General features: G+C 44.5%; 1 pseudogene; it reads right to left on the bottom strand.

Moving 5' to 3' along the window:
* Positions 1 to 757: 757 nt before the first annotated feature.
* The window catches only part of LOC125487936, a 31,458-nt pseudogene continuing 7,331 nt past the window's right edge, over positions 758 to 24,884 (bottom strand).

Genomic DNA, 24,884 nt, shown 5'->3' with positions numbered 1-24,884 from the left:
GGACACCCCCACTCAACCACCGCTGTCCCTCACTACCTCTCTCAACACCAGTCCTTGCCATGTTACTTATATTTAGTGTTTGGAGTGGGGAGAGAGTTCAAGATTCCATGCCCCTTTCTGCATTTATGTGAAGAAAATTCTCCCTGACATTCCCTGTCCACCCCAACCAAAGAATGGCCTGACTTGAATTGTCAAAAGAGGACATGTTTGTCAAAGAGGCTGGGAGGAAATTCATCTTAAAGGAAGTGGAGAGGGCAAGGAAGAGGATTCTAGAGCTAAGGGTTGTGACAATACTGTGGCTTTAAGAGGTGTGTTTTGTCTCAGTTTCTTTTAGAGAGAAATTGGGAATAGGTGCCAAGGAGTCTATGGGAAGATGCACAACTTCTGAGGCCTTGGGGGTGTTTTAAGGTTTTTTTTAAAGTTGTAACAATAGAAACAGCCTGAGTGGGTGTGGTGAAACTCTCTCAGAACCAGGATTTTTAGTTAGCTTTCAGCAGGGTTGGAAGGCAGTGAATCTCTCCTGTCTGCTACACTCTCTCTCTGAGATTTCTCTCAATTGTCTTTTGATGTTCTATCTCCCTGGATTGGAGAACTCCATGTGAGACAATCTGTTTTCTGAATGTACCTTTTTGCCACGGGTGTGTTTGTGGGATGTCACTATTCTGGAACAGTTACTGTTTAGTAGTAAAATAATCTATTATTCTGTTCAGTTTTCCAATAGAGTTAATTCATTCCAACTTCTTTCTTTTGCTGTATTTTAACTATGGTGTTCAGCACAGTGTCCCGTCAGGATCAGGGAGACCATCACCAGATGCCCCTCTCTGAGCTGCTGTGACACAAAACCTCCGTGTGTTTGGTTACTGCTGAGGTTGGCATGGGGCAGGTGCCAGATGAGTTCTCCAGGAGGATTAGAGTTGGCCACACAGACACACGTGATCCCCTCTGCCCTTGGAGCACATTCCAACTGTTGAGAAATCTCTGGACCATCTGAGGAGGGAATGACGGCAATTAGTCAAGAATACTGAGTTACAACGTCAAAGCTGAAACCCTTTGTTGGTGTTTTCCTTCACTGCAAACTCAAATATCTCAACACACTTTTTGCTGGTCTCCCATCTCCCACAACAAAAACTCTGGAGCTCCTGTGTGTGAATTTGCCCCACATTGGATTCAATAATTACACTCTGTCATTAGCTGAACACCATTGATACCCAATCTGCGGACACCTCTTCCTCCAGGCCCTACACCACCCCCCCAACCCCTGTAATCTCCAACCCCTAAACAGTTCCCTTTTTCTGTAACCTCCTGCAACGCCGACACCCCTCCCTATCTCTAACCTCCTCCAGAGCCTACACTTCTCCCTGTGTCTGTAAACTCCTCCAGGTCCTACACACCTCCCTCTTCTCCAGCCCCTATGCCCCCCTGAGATCTCTGTCCTTCTCTAATTCCAACCTCTTGAATATACCCCGATTTTCCCCCTCTCCACCATTGTTGGCCGTGTCTTCAGTTGCTTGGGATTCCAAGCTCTGAAGTTCCCTCCCTAATCCTCCATGCCCCTCTCTTACCTCCTTAAAGACTCTCCTTAGGAACCAATGTTGGTTAACTATCCTAATATAAGACTCTATTTCAGTGGAGCATGGAGGTTATCCTGTTTATTGTAAACTGCAGTCAGTAAGCGGCCCCCCAGACAAAGAGCCCCTGAGTGTTAAGAAGAGGCAGACAGACAGTAAAAAACTTACATTCCACATTCAGGTGGGTCGTGCTGGAGATGCTGTTACCCAGCGGGTTTGTCACTATGCAGTAGAAACCTGCATCATTTCCCCGTGTCACTGGAGTGAAGGAGAGAATCTGGCTGCTTGTGTTTAACTGGGTGCTGGTGTTTCCCTTGATCCTGAACCAGGTGTAATGAGATATCGGTGGGACACTCTCACTGGAGCAGGTTAATGTGACATTGTGTCCCTCTCTGAGGCTCCACTGATGGACACTGTGGTCTCCCGTGGGAGATCTGGAACGAGAGCAGAGGGGAATCAACAGGAATCCACATGCCCCATAACCCTCTGAGATGTCTACACTTCTCCAGTTCCGGCCTCCTGCGTATTTCCTGATATCCATTGCTCCACCTTCAACTATCTGGATCCCTATGCTCTGGAATTCCTTTCCCCATTTTTCACCTCCTTTAGTCAGTCATGATCCTGAGCCACATGAGATCTTCGATCACTGACCAAAAGCATCGTCCAAGAGGTTGAACATAAGGAGTGACTTAAAAGAGCAAACTGTGAAAAAGTATTTGTATCTGTGTTTACACACATCCACATGCCTGTCATTGACAACATAAATCTAACAGTCTGTCAGGGATATTAATTTGTTTGGAGAGATGTGGCTGTGGAATCTCTAGTGTGCAGACAATACCACGCACAGAAACAGAACAAAGGAGGATCCGGCGAGTATGATGGACCCAAACAAAAGACACAAAGAGACAGTTGGACTGAGCGTGAATGAGGCAGTGGTCAACGTAATGACTGTAAATGGCACTAGGGATATCAAGATTGGTGCACCCAGGGAGGGAGAGTGGACAAATTTGAATATTTGGGTCAATGTTAAACATCCAGGACTGAAATGTGACTTAGAAAAACAACAGCAAGAACCATTTCTGAAGGAGGGTCCAGACCCGAAATGTCAGCTTTCCTGCTCCTCTGATGCTGCTTGGCATGCTGTGTTCATCCAGCTCTACACCTTGTTACCTCGAGCAAGAACGATGACCAGTGACATCAGTCTCAACCTCTGAAAACATCAGTCTGAAGCTGGGAAAACTTGGGTGCAGAAACTGATGTGGAGCGTCATACTTGATGGAATTGAGAGACAGATTCTGAAGAACGTGGATGAGAGGAGAGTAACAGATTTTGACCTGGATATGGCCGAGGATGCTCAGATTCAGTTAGAACCACCTTTGAGCAACAATCTTTGGAGAAATTGGGGTAAAAACAGAAAAAGGTGAAGAAAAATCAGATGGTGGATAACACTAGAACTGTAGAATGAAGGAGGCTTGAAGAAATCCAGAGAGGAAACAAGACAATGCCAATAGCCCTCTAACGATATTGTAACAGTGAGTAGAAGCAACAGTAGTCTCAGATTGCACAGTGATGGCTGTGAAACTCTTTCCTGCTGCATGTTCATTCTGTGCTGCAGACTGGTAGTCTCCAGTCTCCCTGAATGTAATGTGAGGAATCCCCAACGACAGCTCATTGTTGGAATTCATTCTGTTCATTGTGACATTAAGAAATCTCCACATCAGGTTAGAAGCTGGGGAGCTCTCTACAGAGCAGATTACCACTGCAGAATCTCTCTCAGTTACATTAATTGACAAATCTTCAATTAAACGAGGAGAAGTAATTGAGAGATTCCATGGTGCAACTAAAAACAAAGGCCGATATCATTGTGACAGAACAGTGCACAGCAAGACTCCACACTGATTTTTCTGTGTTTGATGTTTTTGAATTTCCATTCACCTTCCCTCTATGTAAGTTTCTATGTCACATGTCTAATGGACATTGCCCATGTAATCTGTTATTATATTCTCTCACCACTGGAGCTGCTGTCCATCTAGAACGATAGAAAGTTACTTTCGATTCCTCAGGAAGTCCGCAGGTGCTGTCAGCTATTGGATAGTATTTATTCAATGGAGTACAGAGTGATGGGTGTACATAGAGTGATATAGTATGATTTCCAGAGCCGACCTGGTCAAAATCTGCCCCCGACATTTATTGAGGGCAATTGTCAACATTTGTGATGTCAGCCACGAAGACAGTAAAGCCAGCAGATTCAACAGTTTTAAGTAAACAGAAATAAGATTTATAATACAAAGGTGATCTAAAAGTGCAGTCTCCATTGTATGTACCAGATATATTCTAACATCCAGAGTTAAACTGAGGTCAAACTGTGGTTAAACACCCTCCAGAAGATATCAAATGAAAAATGGAGTGAAGAAAGATCCCACAGATTTCTCTGCAATACCCCCCAACATATTAATGACACTGTGATTCACCATATCTCAAAGTTGCAAACAGAATTTTGATTAGTCTCTTTGTAAGCTACTACAAATTTTTTTTTGAGACCTCAATAGATTCCGGGCTGATCTGCAAACTTACTAACCATGCTTTCTACATTCTCATCTAAATCATTTATGTAATGGCAAGCTAAAGTTTGCAGAAGACACAAGATTCGTGGTACAGTGGACAGTGAAGAAGGCTATCTAAGATTACAAGGAGATCTTGATCAATTGGGTCAATGGGCTGTAGAGTGGCAAATGGAGTTTAATTTGGATAAATGTGAGGTGTTACAGTTTGGTAAAACAAACAATGGCAGGACCTAGGTAGTATTGTAGAACAGAAAGATCCAGGGTTCAGGTATATAATTCTTTGAAGTTTATGTCAGATGTAGATAGGGTGGTTAAGAAGGCGTTTGGCATGCCTGCCTTCATTGCTAAGTCCTTTGAGCATAGGAGTTGGGATGTTACGTTGAGCTTGTGCAGGACACTGATGAATCCGCTTCTGGAGTACTACTTCCAGTTCTGCTCTTTCTATTATAGAAAGGATATTATCAAACTGGAGAGGATTCAGAAGAGATTTACCAGGATGTGGAAGGGAATGGAAGGTTTGAGCTAAAAGCAGAGGCTGGATAGGCGGGGACATTTTTCACTGGAGCTTAGTGGTTGAGAGGTGACCTTATAGAGACTTAGAAAATAATGAGGGGTATATAATGAGAGATAAGGCGAATGGCAGGTGTGTTTTCCCTTTCCCGGGTGGGTGATTTCAAGACAGGGGTGACTATTTTTAAGGTGAATAGAGAAAGATTTTAAAAACACATGAGGAGCAACTTTTATTTTTCCACAGAGAGTAGTTCATGTGTGGAATGAACTTCCAGAGGAAGTGGTGGATATGTGTACAGTTACAATGTTTAAAAGACCTTTACATGGATAGCATGAATAAGAAATGTTTGGAGGGATATGGACCAAATGCGGACATGTGGGACTAGTTTAGTTTGGAGTTATGGTCAGCATGGACTGTTTGGATTGACGGGTTTATAAGAACGTAAGAAATAGCAGCAAGAGTAGGTCTACTGGCCCCTTGAGCCTGCTCCACCATTCAATAAGATCATGGCTGATCTTTCTGTGGACTCAGCTCACAAACCTGCCTGCTCACCATAACCCTTAATTCCTTTGCTGTTCAAAAATCTATCTATCTTTGCCTTAAAACATTCAATGGGGTAGCCTCAACTGCTTCACTGGGCAGGAAATTCCACAGATTAATAACACTTTGGGTGAAGAAGTTTCTCCTCAACTTGACTGAAAACAACAAATGCTGAAAATCACGGCAGGTCAGACAGCATCCATGGAGAGAGCAAGCTAATGTTTCGAGTCTAGATGACTCTTCATCAAAGCTGAAGTGAAGTGTGGAGAGGGCAGCACTTATACTATAGTTGGGAGGGGTGTGTGGGGGCTGGGGGTAGTGGGTGTAGGGTGCTGGCGAAGAAAAGATGTTGATAGTTCAGATTAAGTGATCAGAATGTGAGAATGGCAGAACAATGGTGTGTCTCCTGACAGACTTGAAAGGACAGTAAGTGGGATGGGGGGAGGGGAAGACATGATAACAAGCTAAAAGAAAGGGAAATGTTCACATTTTAAAGGTGTTTAACTCTAAGTCCAGAAGGCTGTAAAGTACCTCGTCTGAAGATGAGATGTAGCTCTTCCAGTTTGTGCTGTGATTCACTGGCACACTGCAGCATGCTGAGGACAGGCATATGGGCATGTGAGCAGGATGCGGTGTTAAAATGACCAGCTACAGGAAGGTCAGGGTCATGCTTGTGCACCGACTGGACGTGTTCTGCAGAGCAGTCACCCAGCCTGCATTTGGTTTCTCCAGTGTAGAGTAGGTCACTTTGGATGCAGCGTATACAATACGCAAGATTGGAGGAGGTGCAGGTGAAATGCTGCTTTACCTGGAAAGACTGTTTAGGCATCCTCCGACACTTCCGCCATCTGCAATCCGACCCCACCACCAAAGACATCTTTCCCTCCCCACCCTTATCTGCTTTCCGGAGGGACCACTCTCTCCATGACTCTCTTGTCCGCTCGACACTCCCCTCCAGCCCCACCACACCCGGCACTTTTCCCTGCAACCGCAGAAAGTGCTACACCTGCCCCCATACCTCCTCCCTCACCCCCATCCCAGACCCCAAGAAGACTTTCCACATCAAGCAGATGTTCACCTGCACATCTGCCAATGTGGTGTACTGCATCCGCTGTACCCGGTGTGGCCTTCTCTACATCGGGGAAACCAAGCGGAGGCTCGGGGACCACTTTGCAGAACACCTACGCTCGGTTCGCACTAAACAACTGCACCTTCCAGTCGCGAACCATTTCAACTCCCCCTCCCATTCCTCAGACGACATGTCCATCCTGGGCCTCCTGCAGTGCCACAATGATGCCACCCGAAGGTTGCAGGAACAGCAACTCATATTCCGCTTGGGAACCCTGCAGCCCAATGGTATCAATGTGGATTTCACAAGCTTCAAAATCTCCCCTCCCCCTACCGCATCCCAAAACCAGTCCAGCTCGTCCCCGCCTCCCTAACCTGTTCTTCCTCCCACCTATCCCCTCCTCCCACCTCAAGCCGCATCCCCATCTCCTACCTACTAACCTCATCCCACCCCCTCCCTGGACTGACCTATCCCCTCCCTACCTCCCCACCTACACTCACCTTTACTGGCTCCATCCCAGCCTCTTCGACCTGTTTGTTTCCTCTCCACCTATCCTCTCTTCTATCCATCTTCTATCCTCCTCCCACTCTCTCCCTATTTATTTCAGAACCCCCTTCCCCTCCCCCTTTTCTGATGAAGGGTCTAGGCCCGAAACATCAGCTTTTCTGCTCCTATGATGCTGCTTGGCCTGCTGTGTTCATCCAGCCCTGCACCTTGTTGTCTCGGATTCTCCAGCATCTGCAGTTCCTACTATCTCTGATTCAATTTAGGCCCTTGGATAGTGGGCAGGGAGGAGATGAAGGGGCAGGTGTTGCAGCTTCTGCAGTTATATGGGAAGGTGCCATGGAAATGCGGGGTGGTGTTTGTGGTTGTGGAATGGAATAGGGTGTTCGGGAGAGAACGATTTCTCCTCACCTTGTTTCTGTGCTGTATGACTATATAACCCCACAGAGGCTAGTATCCCATCACCAAGGTCCCCCTTTATTTTCAAATAAACAGTCCTTGACTTTAGTACTGCTGCAGAGTTAGGTACCAGAGTGTCAGTATCTCAGACATTCATTCTTTTTATATGTCAGCCAGGGGTCCCTAATTGGGTTCATTAGTCTGATCCAATCAGGGAACTCCTATCCTATGACTTCCAGCTGGCTGACCTTACAATGACTACATCCCTCCCCTTCTGAATCCATGGACATAGGCTGGTCCTTTCTCTGTAATAGAAATGAGGAGTGAAGAAGTTAATTCTGACAAGAAGGCAAGCTGCAGGTTCAATGTTTCCAGGGGAGTAATCAATATTTTGGATGAAAGAATCTAAAAGATCATCAATAACGTCACAGCATAGACCTAGAGGATGAGAACTGTATAAGAATCCAACAGCAGGATTCCTCCACAGTCGAATTTCGAAGAAAACACTGCACAAGGATCCATCCCTGGACACCAGAGACAGAGAACCAACTTATCCTCTCCCTCACTCCCCACCTACACTCACCTTTACTGGCTCCAATCCCGCCTTCTTGACCTGTCTGTCTCCTCTCCACCTATCTTCTCCTTTATCCATCTCCTATCTCCCCCTCTCTCTATTTATTTCAGAATCCCCGTCCCCTCCCCCATTTCTGAAGAAGGGTCTAGAATCGAAACGTCAGCTTTCCTGCTCCTCTGATGCTGCTTGGCCTGCTGTGTTCATCCAGCTCTACACATTGTTGTCTAATATTGATTGGAATTGTTGCTAAATTCCACCATTAATTGGATAATAGCCAAGTTGAATTGTGAGGCTTAACTCACTTACTTGAAGGGTCTTATTTTGGTTGCTCCATGCAAGAAAATTTAAATCACTGTTTCATAGATCATAGAATCCCTACAGTGTGGAAACAGGCCCTTCAGCCCAACAAGTCCACACCAACCCTCAGAGTATCCCACCCAGACCCATCCCCCAAATCTACACATCTCTGAACACTAGGGGCAATTTAGCATGGCCAATCCACCCTAACGTGTACATCTTTGAACTATGGGAGGAAAGTGGAGCACTTAGAGGAAACCCATGCAGACACAGGGAGAATGTGCAAACTCTACATAGGCGATGACCCAAGGGTGGAATTGAACCCAGGTTCCTGATGCTGTGAGGCAGCAGTGCTCACCAGTCTGCTGCCCTGAAACAGTTCTTGATGATAAGATTTTGTAATAAATAGCCTAATTAAAAGTAGATTGTGGTGATTTACACACACTATATTGGAATCCACCTCATTAATCTTCCCTGCACCCTCTCTAGTGCCCATGGATCAGTTTTATAATATGCAGACCAGGACTTCACACAGTACTCCCATGTATGGTCTGAGCCAAGATCAATACAGTGTTTAACCTACATTATAATCATTACCTTCTAGAAATGATTTGCACTGCCTAGCTTGTTACTCTGTGGCTTTGCTCACCCATGGAGCAGTGATTAACGATGAATGCATTCGTACAACGTGAACCCTGTGTTCCACAACTCCACCAGACTCTCGTCTTCCTCTTAAAACTGACTTCCCTATTTTTGCTGTCAAAGCATTCTCATCATCGTTTGTTGGTATGGAACTTGATCATTGCTGAAAAAAGCCAAGCTTTTGAAGCTTTTCATCTTGCACTCATGGGGACAGACTCAAGAACGCCAAACTTGCAAGGGAACAACAATCTATCTTGCTTGAAAAAAGTTAACATTTCATTGGCAGGCAGAATCTGGTCATGATGTGCCATGAAGAATTCACCGGGGAACAGACATCATCTCAAGCTTCTGTTTAAATTGAAAAGAGCCAAATGGACTCTGACTGGTCGTGGTGTTGCTGGAGACTAAAGGCAAATACTGTGGATGCTGGAAATCTGAAACGAACACTGAGATTGCTGGAGAAACTCAGCATGTCTGGCAGCATCTGTTGAAAGAGAAACAGAGTTCACAAACAAGTCTGGAATGACTCCGGAACTGGAAGGTATTGGAAAATAGGTTCTTATTTTCTGCTTTTGACGAGACAGAGGAGGGGCAAGAGACAGATGGCATAGAGACCCAATGAAGCAGACAAATGAGTTGTCAATATTGGAAAGAAAAACAAGAAATTTCAAAAGGTTGTAAGTTAAATGTGAAAGGGAGAGAATTAGTCCATACTCCCATATTGCTTTATTGTTGATTCTTATACAGCATTGGAAACTGACTTGTCCCCAAATTCAGTACTGATCCTACTCCAGCAGACACAATGAAACACTTGAGCAAAGTGCCTCTCATCTGACTTGGAGATAGTAGGAACTGCTGATGCTGGAGAATCTGAGATAACAAGGTGTAGAGCTGGATGAACACAGCAGGCCAAGCAGCATCAGAGGAGCAGGAAAGCTGACGTTTTGGGTCTGGACCCTTCTTCAGAAATGGGGGAGGGGAAGGGAATTCTGAAATAAATAGAGAGAGAGGGGGAGGCGGATGGAAGATGGATAAAGGAGCAGATAGGTGGAGAGGTGACGGACAGGTCAAGGAGGCAGGGATGGAGCCAGTAAAGGTGAGTGTAGGTGGAGAGTTAGGATGGGGGTTGGTCAGTCAAGGGAAGACAGACAGGTCAAGGAGGCGGGGATGAGGCTGGTAGGTAGCGGGTGCGGGTTGGTCAATGAGGTGGAAGAAGCGGATAGTTGGGAGAAAAGACCGACAGGTCAAGGAGGCGGGGACGAGCTAGGCTGGTTTTGGGATGCGGTTGGGTGTGGGGAGATTTTGAAGCTTGTGAAGTCCACATTGAGGCCATTGGGCTACAGGGTTGCCAAGTGAAATATGAGGTGCTGTTCCTGCAACCTTCAGGTGGCATCATTGTGGCACTGGAGGAGGCCCAGGATGGACATGTCGTCCAAAGAGTAGGAGGGGGAGTTGAAGTGGTTCGCGAGTAGGAGGTGTTGTCGTTTGTCACGAACCGAGCGTAGGTGTTCCACAAAGTCTCCAAACCTCTGCTTGGTCTCCCCAATGTGGAGGAGGCCACATCGGGAACAGCGGATACTCCACAAAGTGGTCTCCAAGCTTCTGTTTGGTTTCCCCGATGTTCCACTAAGCGGTCTCCAAGCCTCAAACGACAATACCTCCTAGTCGTGAACCACTTCAACTCCCCCTCCCATTCCTTAGACGACATGTCCATCCTGGGCCTCCTCCAGTGCCATAACGATGCCATCTGAAGGTTGCAGGAACAGCACCTTATATTTCGCTTGGGAACCCTGCAGTCAAATGGCCTCAATGTGGACTTCACAAGCTTCAAAATCTCCCCACCCCCGACCTCATTCCCAAAACCAGCCCAGCTCATCCCCGCCTCCTTGACCTGTTGGCCTTTTCTCCCACCTATCCGCTTCTCCCACCTCACTGACCAACCCCCACACCCACCTCCTACCTACCAGTCACATCCCCGCCTCCTTGACCTGTCCATCTTCCCTTGACTGACCAACCCCCATCCTAACTCCCAACCTACACTCACCTTTACTGGTTCCATTCCCACCTCCTTGACCTGTGCGTCTCCTCTCCACCTATCTGCTCCTTTATCCACCTTCCATCCGCCTCCCCCTCTCTCTCTATTTATTTCAGAATTCCCTTCCCCTCTCCCATTTGTGAAGAAGGCTCCAGACCCGAAACGTCAGCTTTCCTGCTCCTCTGATGCTGCTTGGCCTGCTGTGTTTAGCCAGCTCTACACATTGTTATCTCTGCCTCTCATCTGAGCTCTGTATGTATTGAGAGGAAAGGCAAAGGTTGAAACTGAAATGGTTGAGGCTGGTACAGTAGAGGGGAGCAAGGTAATTAGACAAGATGGGTAAGAACATGATAGAAAATGAGGTAAGAATGATCAATTTAACTGAATTTATTTCAATGCAAGGGGCCTGACAGTTAAGGCAGATGGACTCAGGACATGGACGAAAACTTGGGACTGGAATATTATTTCTATGACAGAAACATGACTGAGGGAGGGTAGGATGCTGAATGTTCCAGGGCATAGATATTATAGGAAGGATAGAAATAGAGGAGTGGGAGTGGCATTTTTGATTAGGGACAACATTGCAGCTGTACTTAGGATATTCCTGAGAGACCATCCAATGATGTTATATGGGTGGTACTAAGAAATGAGAAGGGGATGATCACTTTGATGGAATTGGACAATAGGCCACCCCATACTCAGTGGAAAATTGAGGAGCAAATGTGTAGGAAGATCTTAGAAATCTGTAAGAATAGAAGAGCAAAACGTGACCTCCTCCTTAGAAATAAGACAGGGCAAGTGACTGAGATGTTAGATGGGGAACACTTTGGTACCAGTGATCATAATTTTATCAGTTGTAAGATAGTTATGGAAAAGAACAGGCCTGATTTGAAAGTTAAAGTTCTAAAATGGAGTAAAGCTACGAGCCTCCAGTCCAAACAACAACCCTCTACCATCACCTTCTATCTTCTTCTACCAAGCCAATTTGGTAGCAAATTGGCTCGCTCCCCTTGATCACAAATATTAGACAAAAACTTTCAAAAGTTGATTAGACGAGGCTGTTCTCAGTTAAAGGAATATATGGCATGTGGGAGGCTTTCAAAAATGAAATCGCAAGTTCAGTGAAAGTATGTTAATGTTGGTGTGAAGGGCAAGGCTGGTAGCTGTAGACAACATTGGATGACTAGAGATATTGAAGCTCTGGTCAAGGAGAAGAAGGAGGTATTTGTCAGATATAGACAGTTGGGATCAAGTGAATCACTGGACGAGTATAGAGGTGGTAGGAGTACACTTTAAGGGGAAATTTGGATGGCAAAAGGGGACATGAGATAGCTTTGGCAAATAAGGTTAAGTAGAACCCAAATAAATTCTACAAGTACATTAAGGGTGAAAGAGTAACTAGGGAGAGAATAAGGCCTCCTAAAGATTAATGAGGCAATGTGTGGAACCACAGGAGCTGGGTGAGATCTGAATAAATATTTCGCTCAGTATTTACTGTGGAGAGCGACATAGAAGCTAGGAACATTTGGGAAACAAATAATGAAGTCTTGAAAAGATTCCACATTACAGAAAAGGAAGTGCTGGATGTTTGAAAACACATAAAGGTAGAAAAATCCTCAAGACCTGATTAGGTGCATCCCAAAACATTGTGAGAAGCTAGGGAAGAGATTGTGGGACCCCTTACAGAGATATTTGCATTATCGACAGCCACGGATGAGATGCCAGAAGACTGGAGGATAGCTAATGTTGTGCCATTGTTTAAGAAAGGCTGTAAGGAAAAGCCAGAGAACTATAGACCAGGGAGTCTGATGTCAGTGGTGGGTAGGTTGTTGGAGAGAATTCTGAGAGATAGGATTTACGTGCATTTGGAAAGGCAAGGACTGATCAGGGATAGTCAACATGGCTTTGTGCGTGGGAAATCGTGTCTTGCAAATTTGGTTGAGGGTTTTGAAGAGGTTACCAAGAAGATAGAAGAAGGCAGAGTAGAGGACATTGTCTACATGGACTTCAGCAAAGCCTGTGACAAAGTCCAGCATGGTAATCTGGTTAGTAAGATTCGATTATTTGCGATCAAGGGGAGCAAGCCAATCGGATACCAAATTGGCTAGATATTAGAAGACAGAGGGTTTGGTAGAGGGTTGTTATTTGGACTGGAGGCCTGTGACCAGTGGTTTGCAACAAGGATCAGTTCTGGGTTCACTGGTGTTCGCCATTTATATTAATGATTTGGATGAGCATATGGGAGGTATGGTTCATAAGTTTGCGGATGACATCAAATTGGTGGTATAGTGGACTGTGAAGAAAGTTATCTAAGAGTATGACGAGATCGTGATCAAATAGGGCAGTGGACTGAGAAATGGGAGATGGAGTGTAATTTCAATAAATGCAAGATGTTGTATTTTGATAACGTAAAACAACGAGGGTATAATTACAACATGTAGACGATATTTGGACAGGTACATGAATAGGAAAGGTTTAAAGGGATATGGGCCAATGCAGGCAAATGAACTAGTTCAGTTTAGTAAACCTGGTTGGCATGGACGAGTTGGAATGAACATCTGTTTATATGGTTATGACTGCTATTACTTTTCTCCACTCACTGCTTTGCCCCACTTCCCTCTGGTTATCTTGTACTCTTATTGACGTTTCTGACACAATGGAGAGGAAGTATGATGCTGAACAGCCTGTCTATTTTAGGTGCTGGTGTGTTGCCTTCATGGGCAATTCTGATAAAAATCAGCAAAAGACACAAATTTCAGAAAATTGTAATTGAATTTGTAGCTTCAGAGTAAACATCATTCCCCAGTTTTTATCATCACTCACCACGTACTCCCCCATGACTGAATCATTGTTCAGTAACTTCCATTGTTTCACAAAGCTTCAGCTTTATGATAATCACCATTGCTTTCCCATTCCTCTATCGCCCCTCTCCACTCCCTCCCTATGTAACCTCCTCTAGATTCACAGTGCACACAGTGTGATCGCTGCGTTCCTCCACTGCTGTTGTCAGACTGGAAGCCAGTGTATATCAGTGAGCACAGGGTGATGGGGGACCCAGACATGGTATGAGTTTGTACACTGGCTCAATGCTGAACTGGTTCCCAATCAGAGCTCAATAAGAACGATCTTTTACAAACACTATTAACCATAAATCTGTCCGTGCTGACAATGACATTATCTTGGAGAAGTGGCTGCAGGAAGTAAGATTTCCTGATCATTGCCCACTCCCAGATATTTCATCAGCTTCTCCCTTTCAAGCTCTGAAAGAGAAAGGAGTTAATGACAGCCCACCTCTTGTCCAATAAATCTCGCAAGATCCGAACTACTTCTGGACAATTTCCTCACACACTGTTTCAATTCTTGGCGGATGATGAGTGCTCTACAGAGAGTTACAAGGCTTCAAGAAAGTAAAAGAACAAAGATGTGGAAAGTTCCTATCTCTGCACTTCCCTTGACCATTGATCGAGAGATGTTCTGTGTGACCTATTTCAGCCTTACAACTAGATCTCAATAATACCTAGAAATTTTTGGAGGCATCAGGAACTGTAATTTGGCTTCTCAAAGTCACAGTCGCAACAAAACACAGTGTTGGTCCTGGAAGTGAGTTCTATACTTACCCTGGACTTGTCTAACAACTTGCCTTGGGAGTAACTGCTCACACGTTCTGCCTGGGTGGAATGGCCTCTTCCTGTGCTTCTGCCCTGTGTATTTAATTAGAATTGTCAATGTCTCACTGTCAGTGAGATCAGGAAGTCATTCTAAATTGAGAAAGCAGCAATTTGCCCAGCATTACAAACAAACTGTTAACCCTTTGTGTGACCCTGATATTGTCTCTGTGCAGACGTGGGTAACATTTAACATGGGCCGAGGGGGCAGAATGGAGCTTTCCTGCTCCTCTGATGCTGCTTGGCCTGCTGTGTTCATCCAGCTCGACACCTTGTTATCTTATATTGGAGCTTCTCCTATTCTCTCTTACAGAGCTGAGGTGCTGAGTGGACTTCCACGTGGCTTAAGTGGATTGAACGGCCCTCCTCCTGTTCCTGCAATAAAGGCTTCTGGTGTTGGATGGACCCCATTATGTTCCTGTGTAACAGGCTTGAGGGGCTGAGTGGACTTTTTTTGTGTCGAACAGGAATCAAGGGTCTGAAAATTTAGCCACTCTGCCTTCTGTCCCCTCATCCGTGACATTGATGTTAATGGTATAAAGCTGAGGCCCCAGCTCAGATCCTTGTGGAATCCCACTTCTCAGATCCAGCCAATCCTCTCTCCATGTTTGAATATAACTCCCTATACAATACCTTTCCATTTGTCTGACTGCTCGTCCAGGGAGTAACTGCCAGGACCCTCTCCTTGGACTGAATGGCCTCTTCCTTTGCTGCTACCCCCTGTGTATTAATTATAAAGCATAGCTGTTTGACTCTGTGACAGAATGAGGAAGTAGGGAACCAGTGAAAAATTCCACACACTGTTGCTTTGTTGTAAGTAGTTGACCATTTGAACCTGACACTGATATTTCTGTTTAGAGCTGGAGGAGCTGATCATATGGAGTTTCTACACTGGCTCTGGGACTTTAGAATTCTCTCCCTCACACTGAGGCCAAAAATTGGAAGATGGGTTTCTCATTCCAGAATCTTAAATCCCATATTGTTGATCTGTTGCACAAACTAGCAGTAAATGTAGGCCATTCTACCCATTGATGCTGCTCTGCCATTCAGTAGAAGTGTAGCTGATCTGTTTGTGTGCTGAATTACACATTCCATATATTCGAAACAACCCTCAATTCCCTTGCCTAACAAGCATTCATCGTTTTTTTGCTATACAGTATTCAATGATCTGGTCTCCACTGCCATCTGGTGCAGAATTTCAAAGTTACAAAACCCACTAAGTGAAAACAAAGCGTATCTCTATCCTGTACAAGTGACTCCCGCTTTTAGAATTGTACCTCACATTTCTGACACAAAGAAACATCCTTTCCACGTCCACCTTGTTAAAACTATTGAGGACCTTATACACGTCAATCTTTCTAAACTCCAGCGGAAAGAAGCCCAGTCTGTCCAACCTTTCCTCATAAGACAAGCCACTCAATACAGGAATTAATCTAGAAAACCTCCTCTCAACTGCCTCAATGTATTCACATTCTTCCTGAAATAAGGAGACCAAAACGGCACGCAGTTTTCGAGATGTGTTCTCACCAATGGCCTACATAACTGAAGCACAACATTTTTTTGTTGGATTGCTTTTGTAATAAAGGATAATATTCCATTAGCTTTCTGAATTACTTTCTACACCTGCAAACTAACTTTGTGTGACACGTGTTCACTCTGCATCTTGGAATTTCATAGTTGTTCTCTATTCAAATGCACCCTGTTTTTTTATCATCTCCACATCTTCCTTCATTATAATCCATCTGCCAGATTTTAGCTAACTTACTTAACCTCTCTATATTGATGTGCATCCCTGTTAAGTCTTCTATACAATATACTTCCCTATCTATCTTCATATAATCTGGAAATTTAGCCACACTGCCTTCTATCCCCTCATCTATGACATTGATGTCAATTGTAAAAAGTTGAGACCCAGCACAGATCCCTGTGGGGCCTACTTGTCATATCCTTCCAATCAGAAGAACAGCTATTTATGCAAACTCTCTGTTTTCTAAAAACCAGCCAATCCTCTCTCAATGTTTGTGTCTTACCCCACTCATGTTATATATTTCTATTCTGTGCATTGATTTTTTCAGTTGCACCTTGTGAAATATCTTCTGGAAATCCAAATTCTGACTTATCCTTTATCCAAGCACATTTTGTTCCTCAAATGAACCACAATAGCAGTTAAACATGATTCCTCCCTCAAAAACACACTGACCCTTGCAGACTATTTTTAGTTTCTCTTCATGAATTACAAGAAGGCATTTAAGTTCAGCGTGTAATGGGAACGGCAAAAGGAATGCAAACACTGTACAAAGCATTATTTGGACAATATCTGAAATACTGTGAACACTTTTGGTCAACTTATCTGAGGCAAGATATTCTGGCATCGGAAGTAGTTTAGAGAAGGTTTACTAGGCTGATCCCAGATATAGAGAGACTGTATTTTGTGAAGACGTTGAGTAGCTTAGTCAGTAATCAATAGAGATTCGAAGAACACTTAAGTTTCTTAGAGGAGTTGACAGAGTAGATGCAGAGAGATTGTTTCCCTTTGAGGGTAAGTCTAGGAGCAATAGGGCGTAATTTCAGGGTAAGGAATTGTCCATTTAAATGAAGAGTAGTTTCTTCTCTCAGAGGGTAGTGAATCTGAAGAATTGTTTACCACAGAGGGCTGTAGAGGTTGTGTCATTATGTAGATTCAAAGCTGAAATGTATATTTTTATTCAGTAAAGCGGAATTAAGGGTTATGAGAAAAAGTCAGGAAAGTGGAGTTGAGAATTATCAGTTTATTCACCATCTCATTGAGTGGTAGAGCAGACTCAATAACCTGAATGGTCTCCGTCTCCAATGTCTTATTGTTTAGATGATTTCACCAGATGTGACAGATAAGTAGAGAGAGGGTAGGGCTCTGAAAAGATCAAGGAGGTCATCTTTGTGTTGAACCCTAGGAGATGGGAGAGATACTAAAACAATACTTGTCGTCAGTTTTTACTGTAGTGAAAGCAATGGAAGCTAGAGAACACAAGGAAATAAATATTAATGTTTTGAAAATAGTTTACATTACAGAAGAGGTAGTTCTGGAGGTCTTAGAGAATATAAAGGTCAATAAATCTCCAGGATCCAATCTAATGTACCCGAGAACACTATGGAAAGTAAGGGAGGAAATTGCAAGGCCCCTTGCAAAAATATTTGCATCATCTATAACCACGAGTGAGTTGCCTGATGACTGGAGGGTGGCTAATGTTGTGTCTTTGTTTAAGAAAGGTTGTAAGGAGAAACTCAGGAACATTAGACCTGTGAGTCTGACTTTGATTGTGGGTTTCCATTTCTGGGGATAGACTGGCCACTAATATCCACTACAAACCCACTGACTCCCACAGCTACCTGGTCTATACATCCTCACACCCCACTTCCATTCTTTCAGTTCCTCCGTCTCCATCACATATGTTCAGATGAGGCCAACTTCGACAAGGGAACCTCCAAAATGTCCACCTTCTTCCTCAACCGAGGATTCCCCAGCTCCGTTGTCGACAGGGCCTTCAACCAGGTCCGACCCATCTCCTGCACTTCCACCCTCACCCCTTCTCCCTACAGCAACAGCGATAGGGTTCCCCTTATCCTCACCTACCATCCCACCAGCATCCACATCCAGAAGATCATCAGACACCATTTCCGCCACCTCCAGCGAGATGCACCACTGGACACACATTTCCCTCCCCTCCCCTGTCCGCCTTCCACAGGGACCGTTCCCTCCGGGACACCCTGGTCCACACTTCCTTCACCCTCAACACCTCCCCACAGCCCTATGGCACCTTCCCCTGTAACCGGCGAAGGTGCAACATCTGCCTGTTTACCTCCTCCCTCCCCAGTATCCAAGGGCCCAAACATATCTTCCAGGTGAAGGAACATTTCACCTGCACTTCCCAGAATCTAGTCTCCTGCATTCGATGCTCACAATGTGGTCACCTCTACATTGGGGAAATGAAGCGTAGACTTGGTGACTGCTTCGCAGAACATCTATGTTCTGCTCAAAAAGAAGACCCTGAACTACCTGTTGCCTATTACTTTAACACACCACCCTGCTCCCTGGCCAACATCTCTGTCTCTGGCTTGCTGCAGTGTTTCAGTGAAGCCCAACACAAGCTGGAGGAACAACACCTCATTTTCCGCTTGAGGACCCTACAGCCCTCCGGACTCAATATTGAGTTCAATAATTTTAGGGCCTAAACTCTCCCATGTCCCAGCCCCCTACCCTACACACCAGGCCTTGTTACCACATAGCCTGCCATTACACACCCCCTGTTGTTAGTCACTAACAGTCCCCATTAACAACTATTCACCCTCCCAGCCTGATCGTTAGCAACTCCTTTGTCTGTCCAACTGTCTTTCTCTCTCTTTGGGCTCTATCCTATCGTGTTACTCCCTACCCCACCCACCTCCCTATTTCCTGCATATAAACTGACGTTTTCCCAGCCACCATCAGTTCTGAGGAAGGGTCACTGGACGTGAAACGTTAACTCTGTTTTTTCCTTCACAGATGACCCGCTGAGCTTTTCTGGCAACTTTGTTTTTCTTTTGATTGTGGGTAAATTGCTGGAGGTGATTGTAAAAGATAAGATTTGTACACATTTAGAGAGGCAAAAATTGATTAGGGATAGACAGCATGGTTTTCTGTGAGAAAAATTGTGTTTTACAAACTTGATTAAGTTTTTTGAGGAAGTTACCAAAAAGAATGTTGAGGATAGAGCAGTAGATGCTGTTTACTTGGACTTTAGTAAAGCCTTTGACAAGATTCCTCGGCAAAGTAATTTGTAAAATAAAGTCACATGGGATTCAGGGTGAGCTTGACAGCTGGATATGTAATTGGCTTAATGGCAGGAGATTGAGAGTGGTGGTGAGGGTTGCTTTTCGGACTGGAGGCCTGTGACCAGCAGTGTTCCACAGGGATTGATTCTGAGTCCACTTTTGTTTGTCAGTTATATAAATGATTTGGTTGAGAATAAAGAAGGCATGGTTAGTTATTTTGCAGACAACACCAAAATTAGTGGCCTAGTAGACACTGAAAAAGGTTTTCAAAGATGACAAAGGGATTTTGATCAAATGGGTCAATGGGCTGAAAAATGGCAGATGGAGTTCAATCTGGATAAATGCGAGGTATTGCATTTTGATACAACAAACCGGTGCAGGACTTATACAGTTAATGGTAGGGCGTTGGATAGTGTTGTAGAACAGAGGGTTTTAGGATTCAGGTACATAATTCTTTGAAGTTTGCATCACCTATAGACAGGGTGGTTTAAAAGGTATTTAGCATGGTTGTCTTCATTGCTGAGTCCTTTGAGTATAGGCGTTGGGAAGTCATGTTGAAGTTGTACAGGACATGGTGAAGCCTCTTCTGGAGCACTGTGTACAGTTCTGGTCACCTAGTTATAGGAAGGATATTATTAAGCTGAAGAGCGTTCAGAAGGCATTTGCCGGGATGTTGCCGGATGTGAAAGGTTTGAGTTATAAAGAAAGACTGGATAGTCTGGAACTTCTTTTACTGGAGCATAGGAGGTTGAGAGATTACCTTAAAGAGGTTTATAAATGCATGAAGGGTATAGATAAGGTTAATGGTAGGTGTCTTTTCCCTAGGATGAGAATCTCAAGACAAGGGGGCACATTTTTAAGGTGAGAGGATAGAGGCTTAAAAAAGAGGTGGCACAGTGGCTAGCACTGCTGCCTCACAGAGCCAGGGACCCAGATTCGATTCCAGCCTCAGGTGACTGTGTGGAGTTTGCACATTCTCCCTGTGTCTGCCTGGGTTTCCTCCGGGTGCTCTGGTTTCCTCCCACAGTCCAAAGATATGCAGGCTAGGTGGATTGGCCATGCTAAATTGCCCATTCAGGGATGTGTAGATTAGGTGGGTTACAGGGGTATGGATCTGGGTGGGATGCTCCAAGGCCCAGTGTGGACTTTTTGGGCTGAAGGGCCTGTTTCCACACTGTAGGGATTCTATAGAATTCTGTAGAAAGACATGAGTGGCAAATTTTTTACTCATATTGGTTTGCTTGTGGCTTTGAGCACAGTTACAACATTTAGAAGATACTTAAGTAAGTACATGAATAGGAAACGTTGAGAAGAATATGGGCCAGGAGGAAGCAGGTGGGACTAGTTTAGGTTGGGATTATGTTCGGCATGGACTGGATTGATCAAAGGGTCTGTTTCTGTGCTGTAGGCCTCAATGGTAGTATAACTGTAATGACATGGAATGTGTGCACAGGATCCTTAATGTCCTGACATGGACCATCTATAGGACATATAAGAATCTCATCAAGGTTACAGGTGGAGGGGAAAACTAGACACGAGAAGCTTTCGGGAAGTCACATGAACTGAAGAAAAACATTGTCACGTTAAGGCAGAAATTTGCTAAAATGAAATTGGTTATAGTTGTGCCAACTGAACAAGGAACTTTAAAGGGGAAACACGGTGGATCTTCGCTGAGATAGGAGAGTCGGTAAGTTGTTATTAGGGCTAATAGGGTTGAATTTTTCTTTCTGATATTGATAGGAACCATTTCAAATAGTTCTTATATTTTTGTTTTTTTTTGAACATGCCATTGTGAATAGACTTTATTATTATACTTTTGTTTTACTCTACCACCAGGAATACACCCCTGTGGCCAATTGTATATTTACAGTTGGCAAGGTCAGTTTCGGGCAATGCTAAGTGTTTTTCTTATTTGTATTTGCTATTTTCCTATTCCTCTTTTTCAAAAACACATTTATCTCATCAACCTGTTTAGAAATGTTATTACACACCTTGGAGCAGATGGGATTTGATTCTGGGCCTCCTGGTCCAGGGGTAGGAGCACTACCGCTGTACCACAAGAAGGTCCTTTCTCTTCTGTGGGATACATTTTTATGTTGCTTGTTAAAAGTTCATTGACTGCGTCTTGTGAATATGTTCAGTGACTGACCACCATGGTAAACAAAAAGAGGAGAGAATGCCAATGGTCTATCAAGAGAGATAGTAAGACCTGCCGATGCTGGAGTCTGAGATAACACAGCGTGGAGCTGGAGGAACACAGCAGGCCAGGCAGCATCAGAGGAGCAGGAAAGCTGGCATTTCGGGTCGGGACCCTTCTTCAGGCCAGGATTCCCTCTAGAATCTGAGCTGCCCAGTAATACTATCACCTGCGCCATATCAAATGGATGAAGAGAAAGACCGTTCACCCGTCTGCAATTTTCAGTGTCTATACAGGACAGAACCATGGACCAATAGGGCACGTAAAGAGGGCATCATTGGACCATTGGTCCATCAGATCTGTGCTGGCTCCTTCAAACAGAATATTCAGGAGCACCTCTAAAAAGCAAGGGAACACAGTTTGGGGAACATTCCAGGGAGAAGGTGATGATAGGCTAGAGAGTGGAATCAATTGGATCACTCAAACAGAATGACAAAACAGGCCTGATGGTCTGGCTGATCTCTTCCTGTGCTGCAACAGTCTGGAATCCTGTGAATTTCTGGACATTTCACACTCAGAACGAACTGGTCTTTCAGTGGTTTTGCCTCTTTATGACGATTGTTTTAATGGTGAGACTGGACAGGAAGTGCAGCGTTTGACTGTGTATTCTCAGCTTTGCTGCTTTATTGTCATGACAACTTCTAAAAAAAGATCAGAGATCATAGAATCATACCATACAGAAGAGGTCCTTTGCCCCATCAAGTCGGAATCTACAAAAATACTTGACTATGTGCACTAGTCCCACTTTCCCACATTAGGTCCATACCTGTCTGAGCTCCTTCATTTCTTACCTATTGTTCATCCATAAGATTTAGAGAGGGACTCCTGAGCGTTGGGCACAGGTAGCAGAAGGCTGCTGGACTGATGGAAATTGGGGAATGTTCAAGTTCCTGGAGGCTGCAGAGATGTTGGAGTAAACTGGGAGTGTCTCAGGAGAACATGCAGAGCTTGTAGGACAGTTGTGGGACAAATCTTTTGAAGGCATCGATCATTGGAATCTGACTGTAAAGTCCAGGATCGCAACATCAATAAAATTAGGGTAGGTGGATTGGCCAAGGTAAATTGCCCAATGTCCAGGGATGTGCAGGCTAGGCAGATTAGCATGGGAAATGCAGGGTTACAGGGATAGGGTTGGGAGGGTTGGTCTGGGTGAGATGCTCTTTGGAGGGTTGGTGTAGACTCAATGGGCCAAGTGGCCTGCTTCCTTACTGTAGGAATTCTATGATTCTACGACATACTATGTTGGTCATGGAAGTGAGTTCCTGTCACTACATTACTTACCCTTGAGCTATCCTGACACTTTCATGGGGACTTACTGCCCACGTGCTGTACCTGGGTGGATTGGCCTCATCCTGTGCTGCTCCCCCTATATTTAATGAGAAATTTGTTTGTGTCAAGGTGATTCAAGTCAGGAAGTGAGGAAAAAGTGAGAAGACTGGACCACCTCTGTCACTAAAAGCTAATTGTTAACTGGTGAAAAGATGTTGATGTTATTTCTGTGTAGACTAGAGAGTCATTGACATATCTCACAGGAACAGAGAGAGGCCCATTCAGCCCCCTCTTCAACCCTGTTACATAGGAACAGAAAAAGTCATTTGGACTCCTCCTCAAGCCTGTTACACAGGAACAGGAAGAGGCCATTCAGCCCCTGTAGCCTGTTACATAGGAACAAGAGGAGGCCATTCAGCCCCCACCTCAAGCCTGTTACATAGGAACAGGAAGAGGCCAATTCCGCTTCTTCCTTGAGCCTGTTACACAGGAACAGGAGGAGGCCATTCAGCTCCCACCACTGAAACAAAATAGGAAAGGTGGCCCAACGATGACAAATAAGGGAACTTAACAGCAATATTAGATTCAAGGAAGGGTCAGACAAATAGACCATAAACAGCAGTAGACATGAAGAATAGGGGGGGTTTAGGAGGAAGAAGGGATTGATTAAGCAGGAAAAAATAAGAATGTGAGAGGAAGACAAATATAGGTTTCTTACAATTAGATATAGGGGAACAATTCTCATGGGGAACAAAGAAATGGCTGACCAATTTTAGTTCTGACTTCACAAAAAAAAATTAGAGCATGGATTGGAGGTAGTTTATTGAGATGGATAGAGAACTGGCTAGCACACAGGAAACAAAGAGTCTGAATAAATGGGTCATTTTCCAAGTGGCAGCCAGTGACTAGTGGGTTACCACAGTGATCAGTGCTTGGACCCTATCTATTCACAACATATATTTGTGATTTGGTTGAAGGAATTCAATGTAATGTCTCCGAGTAGCTGAAAACATAAAGCTGGATGGGAAGCTGAGCTGTGAGGAGATGCTTCGTTGTGACTTAGACAAGTTCGGTGCATGGCAGATGAAGTATAATGTGAATAAATAGGAGATTATTCACTTTGGGAGCAAAAACAGGAAGGCAGAATATTATCTGAATGGTGATAGATTGGGAAAGAGGTGGTGTGACGAGACCTGGGTGCCCTTGTACATCAGTCATTCAAAATAGGCATGTTGGTGCAGCAGGCGGTATCGGCAGCAAATGGTCCGCTGTCCTTCGTGGCGAGAGGATTGGAGTACAGGAGCAGGGATGTCTTGCTACGATTATATAGGGCTTTGCTGGAGTATTGTGTGTAGTTTTGGTCTCCTTATCTGAGGAACGAGTGCAGTGAATGTTTACCAGACTGATTCCAGGATGGCAGGACTGACGCATGAAGAGAGATTGGATCGGTTAGGAATCTATTCACTGGAGTTTAAAAGAATGAGGCCCATTTACCCCCTAGTGGCTGTTACAGGTACACGAGTTGGCTGTAACACAATTGATAATTAGTGGACGCAGTTTGGATAACACGAACTTTCTGCTGTACAGGTATAGCGATTTTCCTATAACACCATTTTCTGTAGCGCAAGGTTACACAAGAACGCAACTGTCACATGATAGGAGAACTACCTGTATGCAGAAAATGAGGAGTCCCAATCAGCACATTCAGCCTGTAATACTGGAACAGGAGGCTCCTCAACCCAGTTATGGAATGGGAAATCATTCAGCTCCTCGATTCTGTTACACTGAAATGGGAGGAGACCATTTAGCCCATTGACCCTGTTGCATTGGAATTAGAGGAGACCATTCAGCCTGTCGACCCTGTTACACTGGAATGGGAGAAGACCATTCAGCCGCCTTGAACCATGTCAATAGCTGCCCAGTTCTGCAGAGCAATATTGTCAGGGTCATGGACAGGCTTCCCAGCTTGTTTACTGTAAGACCAGGTAAACTGCCACTTTAATGCTCTGTACCACTTCCTGATGTTACTCACTGTGATACATCAGCCTTCTCAAATTAATACACAGAGTGAATAGTTCAAGTAGAGCGCAACAACAGTTAATCTCCAGGAGAGTAGTCGGACAGGGCGTAAGTGAGTAATCTCACATTTGGAATGCAATTCCTGACCCACATCATCCTTTGTTGATGTTGTGATTATACAAAGACAGATTTCAATGATTGAGAGATAGTAGGAACTGCCGACGCTGGAGAATCTGAGATAAC

The sequence above is a fragment of the Rhincodon typus genome, chromosome 47 (genome assembly GCF_021869965.1).
Source record: "Rhincodon typus isolate 14 chromosome 47, sRhiTyp1.1, whole genome shotgun sequence".
Taxonomy (NCBI): Eukaryota; Metazoa; Chordata; class Chondrichthyes; order Orectolobiformes; family Rhincodontidae; genus Rhincodon; species Rhincodon typus.
This window is presented reverse-complemented; position numbering and strand designations above follow the sequence as displayed.